Source organism: Myxocyprinus asiaticus, chromosome 10 (genome assembly GCF_019703515.2).
Source record: "Myxocyprinus asiaticus isolate MX2 ecotype Aquarium Trade chromosome 10, UBuf_Myxa_2, whole genome shotgun sequence".
Lineage (NCBI taxonomy): Eukaryota > Metazoa > Chordata > Actinopteri > Cypriniformes > Catostomidae > Myxocyprinus > Myxocyprinus asiaticus.
The window spans coordinates 1,568,598-1,584,311 of NC_059353.1; the positions used below are offsets into that span (position 1 = coordinate 1,568,598).

At 38.0% G+C, this 15,714-nt stretch overlaps 1 protein-coding gene across 1 annotated transcript in view; it reads left to right on the forward strand.

Annotated features, from left to right (window-relative positions):
- LOC127446838 (polypeptide N-acetylgalactosaminyltransferase 13) overlaps positions 1-15,714 on the forward strand; it is a 168,792-nt gene that overhangs the window by 24,368 nt on the left and 128,710 nt on the right. The gene's annotated exons all lie outside the window — the stretch shown is intronic.

Sequence of the window (15,714 nt, forward strand, 5' to 3'; positions counted from 1 at the left end):
AAGCTATCTACGAGCCAAAATGTGTGCCAGAATATTTGTGAGGGGTCGCGTGCCTGCGTGTGTGTGTGTATGTAATTAGTACGAGAGAGAAAGAGAAGTGACAGCCTTAAAGCTGATTTCGCGATCGTGGGAGACAAAGCAGCTGTTTAGTTCATCGCTCAAAGACGCGGTGGACGGCTCGTAAACAGTCCCGCGTTATTTAACTCTTTAATGGATGAACTCAGTTGCTGTCTCACCCGCGGTGGCGAAATTGCACAACAATCCAATTTGGTTGGACCACAATACAGCAAAACAAACTTGTGATAATTAATACCCTGAGTATTAATAATGAGCGGACATGACGGTCCGTAAACTGTACAAGCAAAACCTTGAAACACAAGAATAACACACTATAATATTCTATCTCTGCCCAGACGTAAACCTCTTACTTGAATCGCATGAGGACACAGGTAGAATGTGTTTTCCTCCGTCCTTTAACTTTGACCCGGTTCCTTAAGGCTCGTGTGATGACGGGAGGCCGTTTCCTCGCTCTGTAGGTGGGCGGTACGGCTGTTGATTTTCGGCGGGCTGGCGGAGAACTCAGAAATGTCGACTTGATTGAAGATTGAAGAGAAATCTTTAATCTCTTCACTTCTGTAGGCAAACGGATGAAGATGCGAATTGCTCGGCGGTCTCCTTCGGATCCGTTAGAGTGTTTGGTTGAACACAGAGTAATCTCAACTCGTCCAGCGAGATGGAGATTGTATGGCTACAGTTTCAAGTCGGACATTACTTCCTTGTGCCACGAGGTTGCACCTGAGAGCAGCAAAAAGCTACGTCTATATTCGGTGAACAAAGCCGCTGGAAGTGAATTCTGGAAGCATTTCAGAATTATTTCAACTCCTGATGATGTCATGTTTGAGGGACGTTCTGTTGTGTGCCAATAGGAGTTGAGAGTTTTATCCTTTAGTGGGCAAGGCTTTATGGATTTGTAGTCTGTTTTGGACTCCCTTTGTTTGATTTTGGCACGATTTTTATCAGTAAAATTTATGACATGGAATGTGTGGGGGCTGAGTTAGGTTTTACGACTTGTGTTAGGCCTGCCTTTGTCTTCTATCTGAATACATGAGGCCCAACATTGGCATTTTATCAAAGACCAGAAGTGTCTCGGGCTCCCAAGAGTGACCCCTAGTGTCACTACATCGACACAACGTCGAGTGAGTGACAGATAGGGAAGTATACTTTCAAAAAAAACAATCAAATTGCACACACACATTTAAAATTAGAGATCCCTCTCCACTACCCCTCCCCGAGAGCCTTCCAATAAGGCCAAATACCTGCCCCATTTCCTATTAAATAACCCCAGATTGCCCAGCTGTATATACAACCCTTCTTCAAAGGCCGTCACCCTCCCCATCTCCGAGCACCACTCATGAAGGGTGCTCCAGCCGACATCCAACCCCTTAAAATATAATCTGGCGATCATGATGCTAATTAGGACCCAACTCTTTATGTGATTATTCTCAATGTCGATGACCGCCCCATCTTAACACACCCCCAAAAGACATGGGTTATGTCTCCATCCTCTGATTGGCATTGCCAGCAGGTGGGTGTGTCTTTAAGATCAAGCCTATACAATCTAGAGGGGGTCCAATAAAATCGATGTAAAATCTTGAATTGCGTAAGGCGCTGCATCTCTAGATGCAGACCTGATGTTTTTTAGAATCCTAGACCACTCTCCCTCCTCCAATACCAAGTTTAAACCTTTCTCCCATAATCTCTTGAGGGAAGTTGAAGCTTAGACCCCCAGAGTCTGAATTAGCAGGAAGTAATACACTTTTGCCTCATGACCTTTTCCAAAAGCAGTAATCAGCACTCCCAGAGTATCTGCCGCTTTAGTGGGGTGTATGCTACTCCCAAAAATAGTACAGAGCAGGTGTCGCAGCTGTAAATACCTGTAAAACTGAGATCTGGGGATCCCAAAATGTTGAACCAGATTTTCAAAGGATCTCAACACTCCACTCTCATATAGGTCACCGAGTGTAGTAACCCCCCCCCCCCCTCACAATCCACTCTGACCAGCAGAAAGGGGATTTATTAATACATAATTTGTGGTTAAGTCATAAGCTCGAGGCAACATTTAAATAAATATCTGAATTAAACACTTTAGACATTTTTGTCCATACGGACTGTAAATGCAAGATAACGGGGTGTAACTTCTCCGATTAGTTTGATAGAAAGGCTTTGCAATGGTGAAATAGGGGCAAGAACTTCTTGCTCAATACAAAACCAGGGAGGGGCTCTCTCAGGTGGAAGCGACCAATGAGCCAGATATCTGAGACTGATAATAATAATAATAATAAAACAAAAGCTTGGGTAAGCTTAGCCCACCATTATCAATTGGCCTATGCAGTTAACTGAAATGTAAACTGGAACGTTCCCATTCCAAATGAAAGACCACTATGTTATCAAATTGCTTGAAATAAGAGAGGGTGACATCTATAGAGAGCGACTGTAGCAGATTGTTGAATTGTGGAATACAATTCATTTTAATAACATTAACCTTACCAATCATCGATAAATGTAATGAAGCCCACCTGCCCACATCGCTCGAAAACCTTTTTAGTAAAGGGTCAAAATTAACTCTAACTAAATCACACAAATTTGCTGGAAATAAAATACCCAAATACTTAATGCCTTGTTTTGGCCACTGGAAGGCGCCCGGCTGAAAAGCCGTTATCGGGCAGTACGCTGTCAGAGCCAAAGCTTCAGATTTAGACCAATTAACTCTGTATCCTGAGAACTTAGAAAAGGAATTAATAATTCTGTGGAGGCAAGGCATAGATCTAGTAGGGTCAGAGACGAATAGTAAAATATAATCTGCGTAAAGCAGAAGTTAATGCCCCACACCTCCCGCCATCACCCCTGGAAAATCACCCTCCTTTCTTATTGCGGCTGCTAATGGTTCCAGGACAAGACAGAACAATAATGGGGAAAGAGGGCAACCCTGCTGGGTGCCCCTATCCAGAGTAAAATAATCTGAAATTAATCCATTTGTTTGTACCGCCACTACCAGGTGTCTATAAAGTAACTTAATCCATTCAATAAAAGTATTCCCGAACCCGTACATTTCCAAAATCTTAAAAAGATAACACCATTCTACCATATCAAACGCCTGATGGCAGCGTTCGGAGTCTGATCATTCACAACTGACCACATGATATTGATGAAACGCCTAATGTTATCAGAAGAGCTGCGGCCCCGAATGAACCCCACCTGATCTGTATGTATAAGAGATGCCATAACTTTACTTAATTGGTTAGCCAAAATTTTAAATTGTGGTGGTTTTAATGGGAGATGCAATTCTCTAATTAATTGAGAGACGCAACTTCTTTTTAGAGAGCATTTTTGCATGCTGAAAAGTGAATAACAGTCAGCACTGTAAAACCCTCTGTAAGAGGTTTAGTCTCTTTAATGCTTTAAAAGTGCTGTAAGCAATTTTAGCCATTCTAACTTCCATGAGACTGAGCCGTTGATTTAGCCATGGCCACTCTTTCCAAAACACCACACCGATGACGTTGAAACTGACACAACAGGGAATGCAACAGGAGACCCCCTGGAAAGCTATTTTGCACATTCTTGGAGGGTCTAATTTAAAATCATGCGATTAATTACAGCTGTAGTAATGAATATATTCAATTTGACATCAAAATGTTTAATTTTGTTTGATGTGATTCTCTAAAACTTGATCGGAATCGAAGCTGATCAGGATCGGAGCATCGGTGCTCTCTTGCTTGGTCTTTTTCGCTCACTCTAACACACTTGCACGCCCTGGACGTTTAGCATCTCATTTGTACTCTTTGTATTGTGAAATGTAATAATCATCTTTGCTCAACAAGAAAAACATCACCCACGAGTGCTACAAGGGCATGTAACTCTAACACCAGCGAAGTCTACTGCAGTCAGCAGCATCTAAACATTTTAAAGTTTTAGAAACTTGACAGTCAGACACTTGTGGATGAGCGAGACAAACAGTGTGTCCCGAAATGTTTTTATCAAAATGTCTCAAATGTCAATGTGTATATTGTGTCAAAGTTCGCAAACAGCATAGGGATGTAAGCACAAAACCTGTAATTTTAACATTATATATATATATATATATATATATATATATATATATATATATATATATATATATATATATATTTATTTATTTATTTTTTTTTGTTACAAAACGGCATGCAATTTATTTTTTTTCTGCATAATATTTCCATTTCCCCAGGCATTGTTTTTTCTTCATTCACAGGTTGCATCTAATGGGATATACCTGAACAAATGTATGCTATATATATATATATATATATATATATATATATATATATATATATATATATACATACATACTGAACAAAAATATAAACACAACATGCAACAATTTCAAAGATTTTACTGAGTTACAGTTCATTTAAGGAAATCAGTCAATTGAAATAAATTCATTAGGCCTAATCTAATGTAATCAATGCATATGGAAAATTTCTGGGATCTTTTATTTCAGGTCATGAAACATGGGACCAACACTTTACATGTTGCATTTATATTTTTGTTCAGTGTATATATAGTACACTATATGGCCAAAAGTTTGTGGACACCCCCTTCTAATTAACAAATTTGGTTACTCCATTAAATCCAGTAAAGAAAAATCTTAATGTTTCTTTATGTAATGGCTTGGGCTTTGTGTGCTTCCAAATTTGTGGCAACTGTTTGGGGATAGCCCTTTTCTGTTCCAGCATGACAATGCCCCTGTGAACAAAGTGAGGTCCGTAAAGAAATGGTTTACTGTGTCTGGCGTGGAAGGAATTGACTGCACAAAGCCCAGACCTGAACCCCACTGATCACTTTTGGGGTGAACTGGAACAGCAACTGTAAGTTAGGCCCCATCGATCAACATCAGTTCCTGACCTAACTGATAGCCTTGTGTCTGAAAGAGAGCAAATCCCTGCAGTCATGTTACTACATACAGTGTAGTGGAAAGCCTTCCCAAAAGAGTGGAAGCTGTTATTACAGCAAAGGGGATAATTGATGCCTAAGGTTTTGAAATCAAATGTTCATCAAGCACATATGGTGTCCACAAACTTTTGGCCATATAGTGTATGTCATTAGCAAAATTATATGAGATGTGACAAATTTGAGATGAAATCAATGACAATTTGAAAATAAAATAAAAAACCTCTGGATATGGCCAAGTGTGATTATTAAAAAGCAGAAGGATGCAATTTAATTAAATATTGTATAGTCACATGCGCTGCACACTACGGAATGAACAAGAGGTGCCACTCTGCTCTGTCATCTGCTTCACACACACAAACACGGGCGCAAGCATACGCTCACACAAACTCAACACACACTACTGGTGCTTGATTTTCATGCAGTGTGTTTAGAGTTTTAGTGGCTGTTAAAACTTAAATGAACTCCTGGTTTGCAGCTCTGAGATTTCAGCTCCAGAGTCACGACGGGATTATCCCAGCATTAAAGGGAAGCTTGAAATAACTAACCCTTCAAAAACAGGAAGAACTCAAAAGTCTGTCAAAATAAAAGTCCCGCTAACATAAAGGTCTATTCAAATGGATGTGTGAAATTGAAGACAGAAAAATATAACTATTGTATAAAAATGTAATATTATGAGTATTATTGCAGCTTTTTGAATAACAATTATATAATATTAAATGGCTGTATTATTATTATTATCATTATTATTATTATTATTATTATCTGTAAGCAATATCACAAATGCAAGCAGCCTTGTGCCACAGGTAATCAGATTTTTTTCATTAATGTTTTCATTAATACTGTGAAGCTCTGTTGTGCAGCAATTTATTTGACAAAAAATAAAATTGCAATCTTTTGTAAAAAAATAATAATATATATGTATTTTTATTTGATTAAACTGTATGTATCAACTTGATTAAACACCATTTGATCATAACATTTAATTAAAATATTTAACAAGGAATCCAGAAAAATGTAAACAGAAAATGCATAATTTGTATCTGTAAGACTTTATGCAGTTCTTTTAATCAAGTCATTTTCTGTGTAATTTCATCAAAAATCTGAGACTTTTTATTTATTGATTATAGTATTGATTTAGTATCGATTCCGAGGTACCAGGGCTGGTATCGTACCGAAGCCAGAATGTTGATATCGGAGCAACCCTAGTCTGCAACAATGTTTAGGTAGGTGGCACGTGTCAAATTGATGTCCACATGAATGGCCGGACCCAGGGTTTCCCAGCAGAACATTTCCCAGTGCATCACACTCCCTCCACCGGCTTGTTGTCTTCCCACAGTGCATCCTGGTGCCATCACTACTACAGGTGAACAGCGCACATGTACATGGCCATCCACGTGATGTAAAAGAAAACAGGACTTATCAGACCAGGCAACCTTCTTCCACTGCTCCAAGGTCCAGGTCCGACACTTTGGACAATGGACATGGGTCATCATGGCCACTCTGACGTGTCTGCGTTTACGCAGCCCCATACGCATCAGTTATGAGGATCTGCATCCATCAGTCCATGTGTATTGCCCTGAGACTCCCAAGCTCTCTGTTTACATAGAAGCCTTTCTTATTTCTTACTTTGACAGTTTTTTGCAATAAGATGTTGTAGTTATTTAACCTGTTTATTTGTTGAATAGTCACCATGTTGAAATGCTGCACTTAAAGTCCGTATATCCCTCTGAAATGCGTCTGATTGGGGTCACGTGAACATAAAGGAGCTGTCATGGTTACTTTCGTAACCTCTGTTTCCTGATGGAGGGAACGAGACGTTGTGTCGATGTAATGACACTAGGGGTCACTCTTGGGAGCCCGAAACACCTCTGATCTTTTGAAAAAAGGCCAGTGAGAATTGGCGAGTGGAATTTGCATGCCACTCCCACGGACATACAGGTATAAAAGGAGCTGGTATGCACTCATTCAGGTTTTGTGCTGAGGAGCTGAGACAAGGTCCTGGCCATTTCAGCGGGTAGTTCAGCGTTGTGGCAAGAGGGACACAACGTCTCATTCCCTCCATCAGGGAACGGAGGTTACGAAAGTAACCATGATGTTCCCTATCTGTCACTCACTTGATGTTGTGTCGATGTAGTGACACTAGGGGTCCCTATGCAAAACGCCACAACTAGCTGAACTGTGTTACGTGGACTAGCGGTGTGAGATGGGCAGACTTTTGTGTGCCTCATAGCCAGCGCATCAGGCTGTCACGTAACCTCCCCAATGCTGCTATGAGCGTCGAACGGTCCTCCGGGTCAGCCATCGCGACGGGTTGGAAAGCGTGAGCTACGCGTCCAAACTCCGGGCGAGGGGGACCAAGGGGATAATCGTGTTGGACATACCGGTGGGTGGGGCTTCGCGGCGGGGTGGAGCTCGAGGTGCCATGTCGAGGGGACTCGAGCCCCGTGGCCGTGCTGAGTCGAGGGACATCGAAGCACTTACCTGGCTCCTGCCTCCCACCATGAGATTGGCTGAGGAGGGGGGAGGAGGAGTCTCGTCCCCGAGGTCCATTGGCACTAATCCCATGTGGGGGTATTCGTGCCACACGGGGGCAGGCTGCGGCGGAGCCGGAGATGTTGCTGCAGGGAGACGCCCTTGGCAATGAGCAGACGGGGTGCGGGATCTTGAGCCGCGCTGGGGCAGGATGTGCTTTATAGCCTCTGTCTGCTTCTTCACCGTCGAGGACTGCTAGGCAAAGTCCTTGACGGTGTCGCCAAACAGGCCAACCTGGGAGATGGGGGCAAAAATTCTCAACACTACTCTGGTAAACGTGAGTGGCAGGGTAAATTAAAGGCGGTCGCACACCAAACGTGTCTGATGGACGACATGGCACATTCTTTAATCCAAAACAGTTCTTTTTTTATGAAGCACACATGTGTTTCTCGAGGCTGCTCAAAAATCTACAGTGCCACGGAGCGTAACTGGCATAGTTTTCCATTACATTCAACCTAAATCATCAAAGGAAAAAGATTATTTACTCTAGAGAAATTGTGTATGCATTCTGTGCAAGGAGCTCTAATATACCCATCCTATGTTGTGATACCTGTGCCTTGTGACCTGCTCCAGTAAATGTTTTATCACCCCCTTGTGGTGTACCAACACTATTATGCCAGATATTCGGCAGAAGCCCAACTGAGTGAATTGGAAAGCATGCAGATTAACCTTCTAATTTAAATGTTGGCTAATGTTAATATATCGATGCCTCAAAAATATATCGATAAAATAACGTGCCGATCAATAATCGATATATCGATATCTTATGACATGCCTAGTAATTTATATAGTAAATCTTTAAATATTACTGAAACAAAACTAAAAGGTCCCACTAATTTTGTCTCAGCTCAGAATCAGATCAGAAGGATTTTTTTGCTGTTATGCGCACATCCACAAGCTCGCAACACTGGACCTATATTAACGTGCGTTGGTGGAGGAATAACTTAAAACAAGGGTGTCAAAGTCAATTTTAGCCTGTCCTACATAAGGGTTTATTTGTGCCCTCAAAGGGCTGGTTGAAAATGTGGCACCAGCACCTGCTTTGGTAGCACCCATGCAATTACCAATAATATTGAATAGTTTGGGCATTGAGATATGCACATTTGACAGTATAGCATTGATTTTGAGGTTGAGATGCAGATGTAAATTATGATATCAACAATAGCAATATCTATGAAAAAACACCAAATTTGTATAAACTGAAATATTCTGAAAGTGTGATTAAGTTCTCCTTTAAAAATTCCTTTCATCATCTCTTGGAATTTCTGAAGGCAAACAAAACAACTTTCATTTTCCTACAGTCAGAAAGTATTACAAGAGAACAGATTTTATACAGATGGAAAACTGACTGGCAAGCGTTGTGTCAAGAATATTAAATGAACCTTGTGAAATTTAATAGTGGCGCTCATAATTCAGCAGCGGTGAAACACTGACAGTAATTACCAACCAGAGGTATCCGTACCCAAGGGGGTCAGGGCCGCATTAACGCACAGATTTACCTGGGCCATCTGTGTAGCAGATGGTAATAGAGTAAAGATTTTACATTTCAGTTGAATGTTATTTTTGGAATAGGTAGCAGAGCGACGGCAGTGTACAAGGGTGTATCAAATCACCAGTGTTGTGATTTCAAAAACTGTGACGGTTGAAGGCGTAAAGAAGCAATGCTGATTTTTCTTTGTTGTCACTGTCACTCCTACTGTTATTGTCTGAGACCTTGATAACTTTTTCTCCATCACAATGCAGTCACAGCACTCTCTCTTATATTGACCTGTGTTTTTTTGCTCACTGTATCATATGCAGTTCCCTGTCAGCACCCATAAAGCCATGAATACACTGCAGTTTCTAGAGTAATCCTCACTAAAACTGCCCCTCAGGCCACCATGTTTAACTTCTTTATTAAGAAACCCTTCAAAGCCATCTCTGTGAGCTCTCATTGGATGTGATAGGTTTGGGTTGAATCATCCTAACCTGCTCTGCTATGGGTAGATCTGTTACTGTAGGTTTATAGATAGAGGCAGTGATAAACACAGAGAATGAAGACCACCCTGTAATGACACTGAAAGAATAGATATCACTAGGCCTGTTGCGATTATTAAATAATCGTCTGATCATGGTTCTTTGCTCTAACCATGGTTATTTGAGATAACTACAATTATTGTGCACTTCAAATTCCAAGCACATTTCAATGCCCAAATAAGTGAATTTTAAGCGAATATATAAATGTCATTACGTGTGTCATTCAGTTGAACTCCAAGTGTCACTGAGGCACAATGTGGCCATTAGCCAGGGGTGCATTTCCCAAAAGCATCATTAGCCAACTATGGTCGCAAGTTCCATCGTTATCAGCATACAGTAGTTCAATGATTTGGTGTTTCCCGAAAATGCAGTTTCAACGAACATTCCCAAACAGCATCGCAATGTTGTGTGGTTGGAACTAAGGCTCTCCACCTGTGGTTAGAAGCATAGTAGTTTCTTGTTAGTTTGCTGTGTGGACATCATTAGACTTCACTGATGCTTCTATATCTTTTATTCCATGTATACCTTTCTTTCTGTCAAGACTTTGATCATGTTTACATGCTTTAGATTTATTGTTTATTGTTTATTGTAAATTGGTATATGTCTCATCACTGTCATGACTGCTGTGTTGCTCGGAACTGCACCCAAGACTTTCACCCACTGTTGCACTTGTGTATATGGTTGTGTGACAATAAAGGGATTTGATTTGATTTGAGAAAACAATTTATTCCGGGGTTTAACAGAAAGCGGCTTTCTGAAATGCAGCTTTTATGTGTTTATGTTAAAGCATAAGTGCCATTGATATGTTTCTGAAGAGTGCGCATGTGCATATGCTCAAGTGCATTAGGGCAACACCGAAGTTTGATATAGAGGGAAACCCATCTATTGCAGCACAATCCATCTGTCGCATTAAAAAGTGCATGCCACATTCGTGTCTTCAGCAGCTTTCTTGCATTAAACTCCATTATGGTGTATGTGTAAATGAGCTTTTTTAATTTATTATATGCTGAAGTTATTACTCCACCCCTGAGTAGCATCATTAATGGCATTTTAACCAACGTAGTTCAAACGATGGATGTGCGACATAGTTACTACAGTTTTGGGAAACAGTCGTGACTAACTAGTTAATTTCTCCAACGATGCATCGTACTATGGTGGTTACGCAGTGAGTTACGTCATTGTATGGGAAACGCACCTCAGAGCAGCTCTTCCAGAAGGGCACGTGAATCGTTTCTTGGGCGCTCTGATGCGCGCGCCGTCAGCAAAGGCTCTCACCAAACTCCCGCAAAAATATCAACGAACAAAGATAAACTTTGATAGTGAACGCAAAGCGCTCCGGTTTCACTTTAAACGATCGTGTAATGACAAATGTTTCTGGTCATAAAGGGTTAATATATGAAGTTTTAATGACACAGGAGGAGGCACACACTTACTCTTTTTCTGTGGAGTGATAAAATGATGAAAGGAAATTTAATGGTTTTGCTTCATGAGAAAAAGGGCTCATGGGTTTAATCAAAGATCATTAAAATAAGGTGTGAAAGTGAAGAAATTATGACAGTTAAATGTCTATATTTTGAAATATTTTTATATTTAAACATTATTTTTATGTCATTCATAAAGTTTTAAAGCCTTAAAAGGAAATCATATATCCCTATTTTATTATTTGATTTATATAGTTGAAGTTAAATACATGTATGTAAAAAATACAAGGTGTATGAAACACACATGCACTTAAAAGAAATATGACAATTTATATGACAATTAATCGTGAAAGCCCTAAAACAGACAATTAATCATCATAATCACAATTATTTCAATCGTCAGCCAAATTTCATAATCATAACAGCCCTAGATATCACAGTGATTATAACAGTATTATGCTTCAAATTTAAGTATTCAAACAGCAACATTGTTAGACAAACAAGGGAGGAAATGTTCTTACATTTCCTTTGTGATAAACTCTATGTCCTCACAAAACAACACTGTAATCCAAGGAGAAATACACTTTTATACAGTATATAAGCTTATACACAGTGGTGATGGAAGACCAAATTAATTTTTTTATATTCTCTTTATAAAGCTTTAAATAAAACTTAAAAGGTTTGGCTTAAGATGTTTGAATATAGGGAAGAAAATACAGTTCCTAACGGATAATCTTTTTTTCTCCATGGATTGTGGCTTTGTTCTTTTGGCAAACGATTGTTATTAAATGTAGATCCAGAGAAGCTTTATTGTTTTAGAACATTAAATCATGTTAAGGATTTTTCATGTTAGACATTTTCTAATGTCTCGTTATTCAATTCTGTGAATATAAAATGTTTAGTATTTGGCTGGTACAAAGTTGACAAACCTACACGTGATGAGTATTTAATCCTGCGTATTTGTCGCCCTTCCTTCAAATATTAGATTACACATTGTGTCATGTATACTTGGACAGACAGAAAGCTCAACTATGAAAAAACCTGCTGCCAGGATGTCAGTGTCCTGTGACTCCAGAATGATTAGTCACATGGCATTTACAGCTTTTATTAGTTCTTCAAGATTCAAAGATGACTGTATTCAGGTCGCATATATCTGGGGCTGTATGCGCCAGCTGAGAAACTGCCATTGAGATGAATGGGAATGCTGACAGATCGAGAACTCCAGGTATTTTAACATGTTGTGTTAAGGCTCTATCACAGGTCTCGCAAATTTTCCTAATGTATTGAGCATTGTGTTGCGTGCAGGTCAAGTATTGTAACCAATGAGGTAAAGATGTACTTGAAACATATTGAGTGTGCTTCTGCCCGAAAGTGTTAATGTTGAATAATCTGCTGTCTTTGCAGCCTTTGTTTGAGAACAGTATTAAGTCAGATTTCAAGGACAGAAACTCTACTGTATGTGTTAATAGATCCTATAACATGAGTCAGTGGCCCAGAACACTGCAGGCAGACGTGTTTGAGCTGCACTGAAGGCTCTTAAATCAGCGTTCTGTTCATACACCATTGTTTTTAAAACTACACCAGTCACAGATGTGTGATGTGTGGTTGTGATATCCTGTGCTTCTTAATTTTAGTAGAGTTATATTTATTTGCCAGCTTCACCTAATATTAAATTCAACATGAAACTGCATAAACAACCTATTTTACTTCCAGAATGTGACATATTTCAGAGTGAAGCAAATGTAGGGTGGGAATTTATTTTATCTGTTGGGAATTAATTAGATGGTGTAAAGTGGTCTGTAGATTACCAGTGGTTGGAGGGGAGGGCTTGACAAATAAGAGAGCTTGATGACATCAGCCATAAAGGAAAGTCTTTTCAGAGACGAAGCAATTTATTACATTTTTATTAAAAGTAACAAAGACACTATTTTTTCTTTGGAATAATGTGCACAGATGAAACATGCACAGTATAAGACTAAGAACATGTATTAAGAAAACAATAGAGTATTTTGTTTTATTTCATCTTGACTTTAAAGTGCAAGTTTACTATGAAGATGCCAATCAATACATTCTGTTCGCCTATTATCATGCCAATTATTGGGAGAGTAATTTTCTGATTAATTCAAACTAAAATACTGTTTCAAACTTCATAAGCATTGCCTTCACATTCACATGCATATGTGGGGTGTAAAATGTAATAAATGGTCCTAAATGTTATAAAGGCCTTAAATGTAATAAAATGTGTTCCTAAATGTAATAAAGGCCTTACATGTAATCACTAACTACATTTCCATCTAAGGAATTTTTGCGAAAAAAGTTTTAGCGCATCAAAATAAAGCTGATGGAAACGCAAATTATTGCTAAAATTTCACGTGTCGACATAATATTTTTCCGTTTAACTCTAGCGCATAAACTCTATGTCGATACATCAGATGTCGCAAAAAACTGGTTTGGAAACACTTTTTTGTCGAGAAAATTGGCATTAACACAAAAAATGTAGTGTCACATGACAGAATTTGCCCCAATCGTTAGCCTGTGTTAATCATGACAACAAGGTATAGGATCCTTGAAAGCCAATTTATTGTACGTGATTATGGATTGATCTGAACGGCATAAAGATCCGATCACTGCAAACATGACACTTCCAGGAGTACCAACACAAATATCTCATATCATGCACATCGACAAGTGCACGGAGAACAAATTAATGGCCACTGTTTGTGATTAATGTAATCGCGATAGACATCCGTTTATTTATTAAAGCTGCTTTTCCACATCATTCAAAATAATAGTCGGCAGTCACGGAATTAGCCCACAATACAAAAAAATAAATACAAAAAAATACAAATATATATATATATATATATATATATATATATATATATATATATATATATATATATATATATATATATATTTAGACCTATATATGCCTTTTTTATATATATATATATATATTTCTGTGCACAAAGATGTTTTAAATTAAAAATAATTACACAATACTAGGAGAAAAGCTACAGTGTGCTTTTTTGGAACACGAACATACAATTCTATAAAATTATTGTTTAGCTTTTGAAAAAATACTGGCAAAATTCCCTATATTAAATTTAATAAATTACCAAATGAAAAACGCATTAAATTAAAAAAATAAATTACCAAACATTATATACATATATATACATATATACATACATTATATATATATATATATATATATATATATATATATATATATATATATTTACATATATATTTAGACCTATATATGCCTTTTCTTTACACAAACTTAAATTAGCCGTACCCTGTTCTGTAGACGAATAAAGTCGGCTGAATGACATTTTCTACACTTCAAGTCTATAAACTATCAGAACTATTTGTCCAATGAGTTCACTTTCAGAAAACGAGCTTTTTTTAAATTTTTTAAATCTAACCCTCTTTACCTCGGATCGCATTTGCTGAGCTTCTTCAGAAAATGTAAATTGCATTATGACGCTAAAATTAATTTTAGATAATAATCCAGTTGGTCGTTAAAAGTTGCTGGAGAAATATGCGGGACATAATGCAGTTGTGATGGCAATGCTTTAGATTAGATGATTCTTCAAAATAGCCTATTGAATATCAGGAATGTATCATATATGTAAACCCTGATATTACACTGCCTCAATATTTCTTTAATAGCTGTGCACACAGCATATACACATGGATGGATGGTCCTTATACTAAGACTGAAAGATTCCCCCACTACTTGGTGCAACATCAGGACCAATATTACAGTCCTATCAGAAGGGCAACTGCTCCCTTTTGATTGCAATTCCGTCTTCTGATTGCATTTATTTGTGAAATTAAAATGACAGTAAGCTGGCTAATTTAGATGAATTGTCTCAATACTCTCCACATTTTACCAAAACTTCGGAGGAAAAAAATTAGGGACATCTGGCAGAAGAATTAGCAATAAACACACATTTCTGTATGGAAACGGCTTAAGGGCAGATCTGTTTTGTGCTAAACCAAAACTTATGCGTATTAAGTGTTTTTTTAGGCATGACGTCATCACGCACACCATTTTTATCGATAAACGGCCATTTGAATGGAAACAGGCAGAAGACGGCAAATTTCGCAAATTTTTCTTACGGTTTTTTACTTTGTTGATAACAAAATAGCGCGAAAAGTGGATGGAAACTAGGCTACTTTTGGTCCCAAATGTAAGAAATGCCCTAAATGTATTATACATTTTGTCCTAAATGTAGTAAAGTCCCTAAATGTAATAAAATTTGGTCCTAAGTTTAGAAAAGATGTAAATATAATTAAAAAAAAAAACTGGCCCTGAATGTAATAAAGGCCATAAATAAAAAAAAAATAAAATAAAAATAAAAAAAATACAAAAAACGTCCTAAATGTAATAAAGGCCCTAAATGTAACAACCTTTTTAATAAAGACCCAGAATGTTATCATTTTTGGTTCTAAATGTAAGGACGGCTCTAATTGTTATAATTCTTACATTTTACTTCAATTAACCATTTATCAGGTAGAGTTATGAGGTTTATAGCTGCTACAGGCCATTTTAATGAGTGACTAGTGGGATAATCAGTGTAGTGATTAATGATAAGCATACTTAGTATAAATGTGAAATTTATTTTTAGTTTAAAAACATACAACCCCATTTATTTATCACTATTATAATAGAATCAAGGACATTGGTAAGAATGAACTTCTTTAATTAATGAAGACTTTTGGCCAATAAACCATTCTGAACTATATG